The sequence below is a fragment of the Falco peregrinus genome, chromosome 7 (genome assembly GCF_023634155.1).
Source record: "Falco peregrinus isolate bFalPer1 chromosome 7, bFalPer1.pri, whole genome shotgun sequence".
Classification (NCBI taxonomy): Eukaryota; Metazoa; Chordata; class Aves; order Falconiformes; family Falconidae; genus Falco; species Falco peregrinus.
Window position 1 is genome coordinate 994220 of NC_073727.1, and position 13064 is coordinate 1007283.

General features: G+C 54.8%; 1 protein-coding gene across 3 annotated transcripts in view; it reads right to left on the bottom strand.

Moving 5' to 3' along the window:
* SLC8A1 (solute carrier family 8 member A1) overlaps positions 1 to 8952 on the bottom strand; it is a 116391-nt gene extending 107439 nt beyond the window's left edge. For 2 of the 3 annotated variants that reach the window (XM_055810773.1, XM_055810772.1), the window contains exon 1: positions 3289 to 3516. The gene's annotated coding sequence lies outside the window, so the exon portion shown is untranslated. Of the gene's footprint in view, positions 1 to 3288; positions 3517 to 8660 lie in introns of those variants that run through there. The other variant, XM_055810771.1, reaches the window with a different exon arrangement.
* Positions 8953 to 13064: the final 4112 nt, after the last annotated feature.

The window sequence follows — 13064 nt, forward strand, 5'->3', positions numbered from 1 at the left end:
CCATCTCCTTATCCCCTGCGACACAGAAACGCCCCTCCCCGTTCAGCCCGGACACACTGCGCAGGGACAGGACTGAGCGCAAGCCAAGAGCATCTGGAGGAAGCGGTGGGTACCATCCTGCGCCCGTGTTATGGACTGACCCCACGAACAGATATTGCAGTGATGGAACAAAGCCCTCTCCTTCATCTCCTCCATTTGCTTTTATTCAAGGATGCTGCAGTAGGATTATTTGTCTTGAAGAATAATACTGAGAATTTATCAAGCCAGTTTTATATAAATGGCGTTTCCTCACCAGGAGCTGTCGGTCTGCCTTCCCCCCCATCCCCTGCCCTCCTCACAATTTTCTAATTAAGAAAAAGACGGAGCAGGAAGTGAGCAAGTCAGAGGGCTGGGCGATAAGAACAGATACGACAAACAAGAAAAAGCCACTCTCTTGTACGAAGACAGTTTTAAAAGAAAGGTGTCATTTGCCTTTTAAATCCTGCTAATGCTGCAAAGAGCTGCGGCTGCTGGAGTCAGAAGCCCCGAACGCTGGCCCCGTGGTCACAGCCCCTGGGTGCCTCCAGCTCCCCAGAATGCGGGCCATGGCCACCGCTTACAAATCTGAAGTAAAACAATTGAAAACACCATGTTTGTAAAGAAGAGTACCTTGTTGCAGGCCATCTGGTGGACAGCTAAGCTGAAACAGATGTGCGTTACTGGCCACTGAAGTTTAGCTGAAGCACGAGTTACTCACCCAACATCTGTACTGCTGCATTTCGTTTCGCACCGCTCCAAACCAGGCCTCGGAGACATTTAAAGATAAAGGGGCTGTCAAAACACAGGCTGACCCGCTCTGATTATCCCAGATACCTCCTATGTGTAGTTTTGGTTTTTCTTTTAAATATGTAGGCTTAAAAAAACATTAGTGTGGGCATAAAATATTACTCAGCTGCATGGTTCTTCACGCTCTCTTTCTAAAGAGTCGTAGTTTCAACAGAAAACTCAAGAGCATCCACCTGTCCTTGTTCAGTTAATTTTCTCCCTGTGGCAAGTCATATCCTTGCACATGTACAATTATTCAGAGCAACCAGGCATTGTGAAATCCCTTTGGCAAGAAGAGGAAACAGATGGTTCTAGAGAAAATATTATGCTTTGGGTCACTGATTTAGGTCAGAAAGAATAGGTAAGTCCCATCACACTTTGGACCAACTCGACGGTCTTAAAAAGATTCGAGTGCTGGAAGTCTCAATGAGAAAGGAGACACACACTAAATCAGATTAATCAAGCCACATGTTCTTCCCTTCCAAACATTCTAACAGAAGTTGGGTTTTGGTTGTGGGTTTTTTGTTGTTTGGTTGGGGTTTTTTTGTTTGTTTGTTTTTTTTAATTGAGTCCTGTATTACTTTAAAGAGAAGGAAAAAAGACCTAGAGGCTTGCATTTGAGCAATCCATCTTTCTGCTCTCCATCACCCAGCTCTCCACTTACAAACAACATTTTTCCCTCGTATGACTGGAGATAAGGAACATGGAACTTTTCTGGAGAGTTCAGATGGGTGGAGGAAGCTGGAGCTTTGGAAGAAAAACCCACTGGCCCTGCCCTGGCAATGCACCAGTACCCTTTGTGGAACGGCAGTAGCATCCCACAACTCTACCTTGGGCTGTCTCCAGCATTTTGTGGTGCAGTCACCAAGCAGGATTCACATTCCCTCACCAGCTTTTCTACTTGAACTGACTCACAATGAGCGTTATTAACACCAGACTCAGGAATTATGGAGGGCTAGAAAATGTTTGGCCACAACATGCTGGTTGCACACACACAATCAGAGCCTGACATTCAAAATATCTCCGAGAAGCAGCTGCTATAAAACTAGCCGCATTTCTTTATTTGTACAATCCAAAACAAACAGTTTGGTCCCCAGAGACCCTCTCACTCTGCATTTGCATAGGGTCTCAGCCCATGGTCAGCACGCTGCTGCAGGCACAGCAGTAGGAATATTCGCAGATAAATCATTCATATTATTGGCTAACGAGAAGCAAGGCTACCAGAACACCAGCCCTCCCTCCAAACCCAACTTTGTTAGCTTTTCATTTAGGTGTCTCAATTGCATTTCCCATCCCAGCCATCAACAATAAAAGTAAACGTGGTCGCTGATTCACAGCATGCCAGGTCAGCAGCCCCGGCAAACGCTGCCCGCCGCGGCGCTGGGGGCCTCGCTGTCGCTCCCCCCGTGCCTTCGGCTCAGACCAACCACGGTAGCCCCAGGCAGGGGCACAAGCCGCTCTCGGGTTTGGTGCTGGCCACAGGCACGTGGCGAGGGGGGCACAAGCCTGCCCATACGCGCTGCCCCACGCCAGGGCGGCACCTGGAGCCCTTCTCACCCCCAGGAGCAGAGCTGTCTTGGCCCCCCGCCTGGAGCTAACGGGGACAGCCAGACCCCAGCTCCTGCTCTGCTGGGCAGCCGTGCCCCTTCCCTTGGTGGCGGAGCTCCCTCGGGGTGTTAGCACGTTGCTTTTGCACAGTCATGGAGGAAACCCTGCAAGAGGCTGCACGGTCCCTTCGAGGCAAGCTCGGCTCAGAGGCAGCTCCCGGCCAAGGGATGCTGGCCCAGCTTTCATTCCCAGCCTTGGTGCTGTGAAGCGCCAGGAGGGCAGCTGTGGCCCACAGCAGGGCTAGGAGGCTTGCAGAGATATCTGCCTCCTCACTGGGCATAGGAGCTCTAGGTTTTACAAATTGGTAGGAGAGATCTGCCGCTGCCAGCTCAAGCTCCAGCCCCCCAGCTCGGGAGCTGCCAGATGGGGAGAACACAGCTTTTTAGACTCTGCTCTGACCTTTTCCTGGCAGCGGCGTTCCTTCGGGCTGGCTGGTTGCTGCATGCAAAGCGAGCTGAGAGCTGCTCTGCCTTTCAACAAAGCACTGCTTTTCCTTTGCAGCAGCCTCCCAAAAGTCCCATCTCCTTTTGGGCACCTCGCCCTTGACATATCCACTGTAAGACCCTTCCTGTTATTCTCCCACACCTCCGTAGCACACGCATGTTTATGACCATCTGCAACAAGCCGGCAGCACCATTATTTTTCAGAGCAGCGAAAACACACTGCTAGCCCAGACACTTTCACTACAGAAGGATCGGGCAGGGAAGGTAATGGCCTAGGCTCACCAGGGAGGAGTGGCCACACATACAGCGAGCAAGAGACCTTCCACTGGGAATTTTGTTCCCAGCATTCGACAGAAAACCTGCACAGAGCAGCTGTAACACAGCAGCGTTCACACCATTACAGCCACCGCCAATGCTACGCGACGCTGCCTACCTCACTGCGACATCAGCTTCACGGCAAGCACCATCACTGCGAGTTTGCTGCCAGCTCGCACGGGAGAGGGGGTCCCCACGACCGTGTCACTGTGGCGGTGGGCGCAGCACCTCCTCCTGCAGGGCGGCTCGCGGGGGGCAGTAGGAAGTTTGCTCCTCACGCGAGAGCAGCTGCTTCTGACACGCCGCGGGGACACAACCACGAGCATGTTGCAACACCACGGGGACTCCCAGCCAGCCCTTCCCCATCCCACCGTCAGAGCCAGGCAGAGAGGAGCTTTTTCTAGCGAGAGCGTACCACTGCAGAGAAAAAGGGAAGGCAGCTCAAAACCCCCTTTGCCGCATCAGGGGCAGGAGAAGGATGTTCTTTTTTCAGCCAGAGGGGCCAAAAACTTTGAGGAGAAGCAGCCAGTAGCCACTGCAAGGCGCAGCTAGCCTGCAAGCTAGAGAAACAGAGCCTCAAAGCAAGCCAGCTACTCACTCCTGGGCCAGTGTCCCTGGTGACAAGATAGCAACTCCCCGAAAAGGTCCCAAGGTGAGAGGACAGGCTCTCCCAGCCGACGAGTCCCCCGCAGCCAAAATGGCTGTTTCAGGTCGTGTGCCCCGTGCTCCTATCGCAAGGTCAGACCCGCCGTCTCCAAGGCACAGCACCCTGTTTCTCTTGCAGGGGAGCCACCACAGGGCAGACCAGCCTGCCCCGGGGAAAGCACTGCTGGCGTTGCCCCCGCAGGTGGAACTGCTCCCCTGGGCGCCCCTCCTCTGCTGCTCACCCTCCAGGCTCCGGCTGCACACCGGTGCCTCGCCAGACACAGCAATCTGCCTCACAGCAGGGCAGCTCCAGCAAAGCCTGTACTGGGAACAGGTACGGCTGTAGGGGAAAAAGATAAAGAACGCCCCCAAAAATTGTCTGGTCTCTAACTGTCAATCAGTAGATCAGCCAAGAGCCTAGGTCCCAGCTTCCCACAGCCAAGGGACACAAAACGGGTGCCAACAGCCCTGCAAGGGACTGGGTGCTTGCAGATTTGTCTAGGCGGCCACATGCCCTGCTGGCTTCATTCTGTCTCGCCACTGATCCACAGCACAGCGCTGGTACAAAGTCACTCCTACCAACTGTGATTTTTACCCATTGAAGCAGAGAAGAACCCTACCACCACGATGGCTATGCATCTGGACCTGTGGAGGAAAGCTGCTACGTCCAAATACCGTGTTGCCACCCGGTGCTGCACAGTGTGATGGCACTTTAAACACAGCCTGGAAAACCCTTGGCTCGCAGCCCTGCTCCAGCTCTGCCCAGCTCGTTCTCCCTTGCCACCCAGCTCTGGCACCCTGAGACAGGCACAGCCCGTTGGCATCCCCTGCCCGTGACCCTCCACATCTCCACATCAGGAAAACGATTTCCAGGCCATCAGCATCCCGATTGCATCAGTACAAAAAACCCATCAAAACCTCTCCAAATATAGTCAGAGGCACAAGCCCTCAGTGAAGCCAATCAAGCAAAACACACATCAGACCACCCTGTTTTCTGTAAAGGCCATTAAAAAGTTAGAACAATTATCAGTCTGCAACTGATTTTTCCAAGTATCCTATCTCTTCAATGAAGCATTCAATCTCCTCCCACAATCTCCCCAGCAACTTTCCAAAATAAACAGATAAATACAGAAAGTAAAACAGCCCCAATATAAAATTTCAGCCAGATTGGATGAATTTGGGGGCAGCTTGTAGAGACTGTTTGGAAGCGTTTGTCAGGGAGATTCCAGCCTTGCTTTTTAACATATGGAGACAGAGTGGCAAGTTGTCCCTTTTGCCCATGTTTCAGTACCTCAGCAAGGAAAACGCCAGGAAAGGAGAAGTGAAGAGGAAATACTACATTTCTTTTGAGGCTGGTTTTTTTTTTTTCTGTCGGGTTTTATTTATTTATTTATTTTTATTTAATCTCCCCTCCTACTCGCTGCTATCTCCAGACCATTTCTCTGTCCCTACCACCTGTTTTCAGTCTCCTTTATCAAGCAGCATCAGGCTTTTCCTTTTCCCCGTTATTCCTCCTGTTAAGGACTGTTAATGCCTTCCTGTGCCGGTGGATCTCCCTGGCTGATTTAAGCACGGCGCTACCTGCCTGGTCCCCACCAGCCGGCTCTGAGGCTGCCTTGCCGACAGACTCCCTCTGCGGTCTCAGGGCAGCCCTTCGGCGCCCTGTGCTCTGTGCCTCCCTCTGTAAAATGGGAAGAGCACATCCCGCGAGTGCAGGAAGAATAAAACACTGCTAATAAGGCTGAGGCTCCTGAGCAGCCTGGGGAGGAAGCATCTGCCCAGAGATGCCCCGTAGAGGCCAGGAGGGAGGAACTGGCAGGCCTGTTGCTTTCCTCTCTGTCTGTGTCCGCTTCTCCCCAGGGCCCATTTTTGTACAGGGTTTGCAGCTGTGGGTGGGCTCCCTGTGCAGTGGGATGCTCTCTGAGGCTCTGCGGAGGAAGGAGCAGAAATCTTCAAGGGAGCAGAAACAAATCCCCAGCCCCAGCTTCCTGCGCCCATCCAGGGACCAGACATCCCTGGGAATGTGCGCAGGAAAGGCTGATGCAAATGCAGGTTGCGGGCCTGGGCGATTTGGACACGGTCTAGACAGGAGCTGGGCAGGGTATTTTAGGCTGGAAGCCCACCCTGGCACACTCCATCCATCAGCTGGGTGCCCAGCCTGGCTGGTGAAGGGTGGCAGCACCAGGAGTGTCCCAGTCCAGAGGTACGGCTCCCGACCCGCTGTCTCTAGAGGGAGCTGAACGCTCGTGCCAAGCAGATGCCCAGTTTTTAGACCACGGGATCTCAGGAGTCTAAGCCCAGGTGTAAGCCAGGCCTTGGCTGCCTGTCTCAAAAGTGGGATTAACCACCCCTCCCTCCTCCCCAGTCTCCCCCACCTTCTCCGTCTCCCCAGGAGCTTTTTGCAGCAGCAAATCTCACTTCTATTTGTAGCCAGCTTTCCTTAGGAAGCCAGGCATATGAAATCACTGTTTCCATGTCTGCCTGTCTGTTCACATTGCTCCCCTCCCCCCCCACTCCCCCCCCCCCCCCCAAATTTCAGCTAAAATCACCAGAGGGATAGAGATAGTGTAGAAAGCCAAGTCCCTACAAGCTTCCTGAAAATAGCTGAAGACGTACCACTCACACTCTTGGCAAGGGGAAGACGGTCAGTGAGCACAGCCCGTATTGGATGCCAGAGTCCCGACGACACAGCACCCCAAGCACCCTGCAGCAGACCCCGGTGCAGCCAGGATTTACACCAGCTGCAGGCACCCGTGTCCATGAGCTGGGAGCACACGCAGGTCATGGCACCCTGAGCCTGGACAGAGCTCCGGGTCATTCACTGCACTGGCTGCAAGGAGAGCCAGGATCTCCGGCTGTTTGTGTTGCCTACGACCAGCCTGTTGGTTGGTTGGTTCGTTGTCCAGCGATGTTTGTGCCTTGGGGGACACTGGGCTTTGTTATAGGATCTGAGTTTCATTAGGTTGCTGGAGAACAGTGGCTTTTCCCCAGTAAGCCAGCAGGACCGTATTCCCTCGAAAACACAGCAGAAACCCAAATACTGTCCTAGACGCAATGCTAGAAAATTGCAAACCTGACAGCCCCGAGCAGATTGGGACACTACCAAAGGCCCAGACAGGCAGAGAAATGGCCATGCCTACACGGCATCATGAAAGGTGCTGTGGAGGCTCCCAAGAGCAAGGACATAAGCAAAATTCATGCCATGCCACGTACAGAAGTGCCAAGACAGCAAACTAGGTACAGCCTAGGCAGCTGCAAGACAGTGAATATTTAAGTCTCGGGAGCAATTCACAGCCAGAAGTTCACAAAAATCTTAGCAAAAGTGGGGGGGAGAGAAGCAAGCAAAGTTTCATCAGCTTAAAATTGTGCTACTTGGTGTTGGCATTCAGGGACGCTAGGCATAAAAAGTACATCTAATCTCCTCAATATCTCGAACACAAACCCTGGTACAGAGGAAGCTTTGAGCGACACAGCTCCCCAGGCCTGACTTAGGAGTTGTTTATGCCTCCAGAGAAACAGAGCTGGTGGGGTGTAAGAGGAGTCGGGCAATGCATCAGCCTTCCCGGGGAGACGGCCGGGGGGTTCACGGCTTGGCCGGTAGGTCATGGCTCTAGAAATGCTAGGTTATTTCCCTATTTGGGCTAAATGCCCCCACCGGAAAAGGGGCAAATCTGCCACTGAAGAACCAATGGGAAGGAAAAGGGGAGAAAGAAACATTTATCAGATGCACCCAAGGGAACACAAATGCCTTTCTTTGGTGATGTCCACTGCCCCAGCCAAAGGCGTACAGCGCAGCTTTTTTCTTCCCCAGCCGCCATCACCACATCACTGTGCAAGTGTCCCAGCTTCCCTTTTCTAAATAAAAGTGCACCTCTTTGTAGCAGTGAGAAAAAGCACGTGAATGCCCAGGCAGGTGTTGGGAGGGCACACGGAGAGCCCCAGCCTCTCTCGGCCCCTGTTTCCGTCGCTTGACATGTGGATTCCCAACATCTGGGACTGGAGGAGCAGCTTCCCGCGAGGCGCAGGCAGAGAGGAGCCCTGAAATCAAACACTCGCACCCACACGCCCGTGACCTTGTGGTTTTACTACAGCTCTCCCTCTTAGCCTCCAGCTCTCCCCCGTGCTCGCTGCATTTCTGCAGCGTTTTGGCGGTTTGCTTTTGCCCTGGAGACGGAGCTGAGCGCAGGGCTGCGAGCGCGGCTTGGCGGGGAGGGAAGCAACAAGGCTACGATTAAAGAATTAAACTGGAGATGACGGCAGAGCCCCAGCCATGCTTCACCCAGACAAAGCCTACGTGATGCGCGCCGCCGAGTGCCGGCCCTCGCCGCACGCCGATCCAGGCGGAAACGGGGATTTCAAGGCGGCTGCAGGTGCTGCCGCGCTCCCTCCTCGGAGCCGCTCCGGGCGGCACGGCACGGCACGGCACGGGCGGGAGGGGCAGGGGTGCCGCAGCCCCGCCGCGCCGGGGGAGGGGGCCCGTCCGCGCCCCGGGGGGAGCCGCTCCGCTCCAGCCCCCTCCCCAGCCCCACCTGCCCGGCAGTGCCCGGCCCTTAGGGTAGGGGGAGGCAACCCCCGCCGCCGCCGCGCCTCCCGTCGCGACATGTCGCGACTGGCCAGCGGGGGAGGGGGCCAAGCCCCATCGCCTGCCTAAAGGTGCCGTGGCTGGATCACGGAAAGCATTCCCAGGGCCGGGCGGGGGCGGGGGGCGAAGCATCCTACCCCCGCCTCCCCATCGGCTCGCCCCCACCCCCCCCGCCTCCCCCATCTCCCCCGGCACCGGGGACCCCAGTGCAGGAGCCGGTGCCGGGGCTCGCCGCGCTGGGGCCGGGGGGGTCGCGGTCCTACCTGGCGGGGCCGGCTCAGCAGCGGCGGGGCATCGCGGCGGGGCGGGCGGCGGAGCCCCGGAGCGCGGCTGCGGCGGGCGGGAGAAGGGAGGAAGGCGGGAGGGAGGGAGGGAGGGAGAGATGGATGGAGGGAGGGAGGGAGGGAGGGATGGAGGGAGCGCACACGCCGCGCCCGGGGATGCGCTCAGCCGGTCCGCCCCGCAGGCAGCCCCCCCTCCCTCCGCATCCCTCCGCGGCGCTGCGCGGGCAGGGAGAAACCCGCCGTCCCTCCTCCGGGGTGGCAGCTTCAGCCCTCCTCCTCCTCCTCCTGCTGCTGCTGGAAATATTTCCCGATTTCCTCCTCGGAGCTAGGGACTTTGAAAGGCAGGGCTGATTGCGGACCCACCCCCAGCAGCCCTGCCCGCCATGCCTGGGGCAGCCCCCAGCCCTGCCCCGTACTGGCCAGTCCCCGGCCATGCCCCCCTGCCCCCCGCCCTCCCCCCAGCCCAGCCAGCCCGACCCCATGCGCACCCCGCGGGAGGAGCGAGCCCTGCGGGAGGTGGCGGGCAGGGGGGGTGCGAGGAGCGCCTAGCTGTGTCTGTCACCGTCCCCTACAGCGGTGCCCGTGGCTACTGTGGGGGGCGGGAGGCCAGAGGCATCCCCGGGGGCCCTGGGTCGAGGTTCGCTCCCCCCTCATACCACCAATGTTACAGGGGCCAGGGGGTGGCAGGCAAGGGGCGTGTAGGTCATCTAGGGCCCTGCTGGAAGCTGCCCTTGCATCTGATGGCATCCAGGGCAGCCCCTGAACCCACAGAGCCTCCTGTCCCCAACTGTCGGGGGGGTCCTGCAGGAAGCCGGCAGCCGGGCACAGAGGGACCTGCTGCACTTCAGCCTGGCCCGGCTGTCCTTCCTGCAGGCAATGCCCCTTCCACCATGCCCAAACGGCTCCTCCAGCCTTCACTGGCTCCGGCAAGGAGCAGATGAACGCATTGTCCCACCCTCCAGGCAAAACTCTGACTTGAGGAACTTAAAATAGGACCAAAGGTAATAACTCACAGGCCGGTGGTTGCAAGTACACAGTGACCTTGAGTAGCCCTCTGTGCCCAGACCCTTGGGTGCAAGGAGAACCGCAGGGAAGCAGAACCATTATTCCAGCTCCTGCACCCTCTCCCACTTCTTATCTTGTAGGCTGTGCCTGTAATTGTTGTCACCACAGGCAGGACAGGAAGCTAGAATTTTACCTTTGGATTTAATTTGTGGCTTTCCTTCCTTCTCTCCTTTTCTCTTCTTTTTTTTTTTTAATAAGATTTTTGCATCACCATGTCCCTCAGCAGAGATGGTAAACTGTATTTCTCTGTTCAAAATGAGGTGTAAGACATGCACAACGTCATACAAGTCCTTTGTAAAGCACTTTGTGATGAGCTGACCAACCGACAAACCAGCTCCTTCTTGTTAGTGTTGCAGGTGTTACTGGTATTTAGATTATTTAAGACCTTATCACCTACACATGGGCTGAAAGGCATTTCCAAACAAAAACCTGGTTTAGAAAAAAATCCATGGGTTTGTGTCCAGGAGCTAACTCTGATTGTATGTCTCACCTCTTTTGGGTTAAAACTCTTCAGAGGAGGGGAAAGGTTGCATCTGGCCACGCGTGGTACTTTGATGGGATTCAATTCTCCCAGCAGGGCCGCTGATCTCAAATGAGCAGAGCTAAAGGTGTGCAGCATGCGCAGTGCTGTACTCCGAGCAGAGCGGTGGCTGCGTGTCGGTGGCGTTTGGTTTGGCAGTGGCTGCAGGATGCAAGGCTGGCATGGCAAATGGATAGTGTGAGCAGAAAAAATTGGCGTGGTTGCAGCAAACACAATCCCTGCTGTTCCTTTTTGCCCCGCACACTGAAACTTAATCATTGCAACAGTAAGCAGTGGAACTCAGATTTTAATTAGCTGTCAGCCATGAAGTTCTCCCTAAAGCTCCCCACTTCCCTCAGTTATGCTGCTGACCTACTTCCCGGCTCTTCCACTGAATATAGTACCCAACTCCTCTGGAGCACCAACACATTAACTCTGCTAATGGGGATCCACTGGTGAACTGCTCTCAGGCATGTCCCCAGTTCCTCCCAGCTCACCTTTCTCTGCTGCTTGCAGCCTGCATATTCCTGGCTCCCAGTGCCTCCCGCTGAGACCCTCAGAAAGGTGACTTCAGCTGAGGGATTTTTGTGACATTTGAGGGGAGCTGAAGAAAGCAAGATTTGTGGTGATGCTCATTAGTCCATGCAAATGAACCGTTTGTATCACCCAGCCTTAATGGCACTGAGACAGGAAAGCTGAAGCAGAGATGCAGCATCATCCCACTTGCACCTAAGAGCAGCTTTCATCTCATTGAAAAGTGACAGGTTAGGAGGGATATAAGGCTGGGATGCAGGCACACTCAGACCTTCACCTTTCACAGTCTCCAAAACAAAGGTGGAGTTGGGCACTGACAGAAGGAGTGGAGGGCAGGGAGTAGGGGAGAGAGTAAGCCTGAACGATGAGGGTAGACGCTGTGTGATAGGATTTCTCCACACTGCAGTGGCTATGGTTCTCACCGCTTTTTCTCAGCCAAGCCAGCTGAAGTGGTAGCTGTAACGACGTCGAGCTCTGCATGGGCTGTGAAATCTGCTGGGCCAGCTGAGCAAGTGCTCCCGTGTTCTGCCTGGTGCTCCAGGCGGAAGTGCAACAGGATTGCTTGTGTCCTGCCACAGCAAGTTTGTCATGGTGTGGACACATCTGCACTTCATCACGATTGCAGCCTGGGCTGTGCTGGGAGAGGCAGTGGTTTGCTCCAGCTACCTTTCCTTCCCTGCCTCTCTTTGCAGTCATGCAAGTGAACACCTACCATTGCAAACGTGCTTACAACCACTAATTAGTAGTCTCAAAATCGTGGAGATTCTCACGCCAGTGCTAAAGAATGGTTCATTCATTCATTCATTCATGCACACCCACAGCCCTCTGACAGCAGCCTGCATCTCCCTGCAGTTGCCGGAGGAGGTTTCCGGGTATTGTCTACACAGGCAAAGCAGAAAGACAATTCCTCCCTGCAGAGAACGGGGTCAGCGCACTGTGGAGTTGCAAGCACAGGACAGGATGGCGCAGGCCAGTTCTCCACTCAGTACCTTGTGAAAAAAGACATCTGAGCTCTTACATGTTTTAGTGGAGGGGAACACAAACTCGCAGGTGTTTCTTGCTGGGAAAGTTCCTGCCTTATGTTGCCTGTAAAAGAGACACATTGTCAGGGCAAGGTCCGTCATGCTGCTTGGGCACAGCACGCTCGCTTCCAAGCGGCTGTCCTACCACCCCTGCTTGGCCCTGTCTGGAACATTTCCTCAGTGGGATACTTTGGTCTCTGCTCCAGCTTTTGTGGGTTCAGATAATGCTGGAGGATAACCAATGAGTCCTCACTGGTTCGCTGTCTCCGGTCATGGTTTTCCTTGGGTCCCTCAGGAGATGCCAGAGAGATCCTGCAGGAGCAGATGGGATGTCACCTCTCACTTGCCATCATCTGTCTTTGCTCCTCGATGCATCAGACTTGAGGGTGTGCCCACTGAACCTTCTCTGGCTCTCTTCTGCATGTTCTTGGCAGAGACCTGGAGATCCCTGAGAGCAGTGTTGCTAAAAAAGATGCTCAGAAACATCGCTTCCAGCAATGTGAGCATTTACTTTCGCTGCCACCTTCAAACCCGCATTGCTGTTAGGAGGATAAATCAGGCATTTGGAAATGTGGCGGATGGAGTGGCACACAGCAGCGAATGGGGAGGGCGGCTCTGTGTGCTTGGCATTGTACACTTCTTTTTGAGCTCTCCAGGCAGTGTCTCCTGAGCTGTTTCCAAGTAGCTGGTACAGTCTGAGTCCTGATGATCTCAGAGAGGTCCGAGCGCATGACAGTTTTCCATCGGCCAGCCATAGGTCTTGCATGTGGGAGGTGTCTTCTGCCCCTGGAAAACTGAGACTAAAGACTATACCCCAGGGAGCAAACGGTGCTCAATGGGATGTTTCTGCACACCTGTGAAAAATTGGCAGCCTACGGTTTGCTCTCACTGCAATGCTTGGGGAGCCCACAGTGGTAACTGGAGAAACCATGCTTGTGCTGCTTTTGAGCTTTCCCCCTAGTACTTGCCCTATGCTGTGTTTTATGCAGGTTTAAACAATAAATCCAGAGCACTAATTGATGAGCATAGCATTTAACAGCTGGGGAGAGAGTTTACCTGGAAGAAATATTGACTGGCCAGGTTTCGCAGCGCACTGCTTGTGTGTGGCAGACACAAAAGAATATTTGCACTGGAAACCGCCTGCTGCATGGGGCTGAAAGCAGAACTGGTTGTAGGTCCTGGGCATGAAGTTAGGCAGCTCAGAAATAGGGAGAGCTGTACATATTTTGCAGACATCTACTC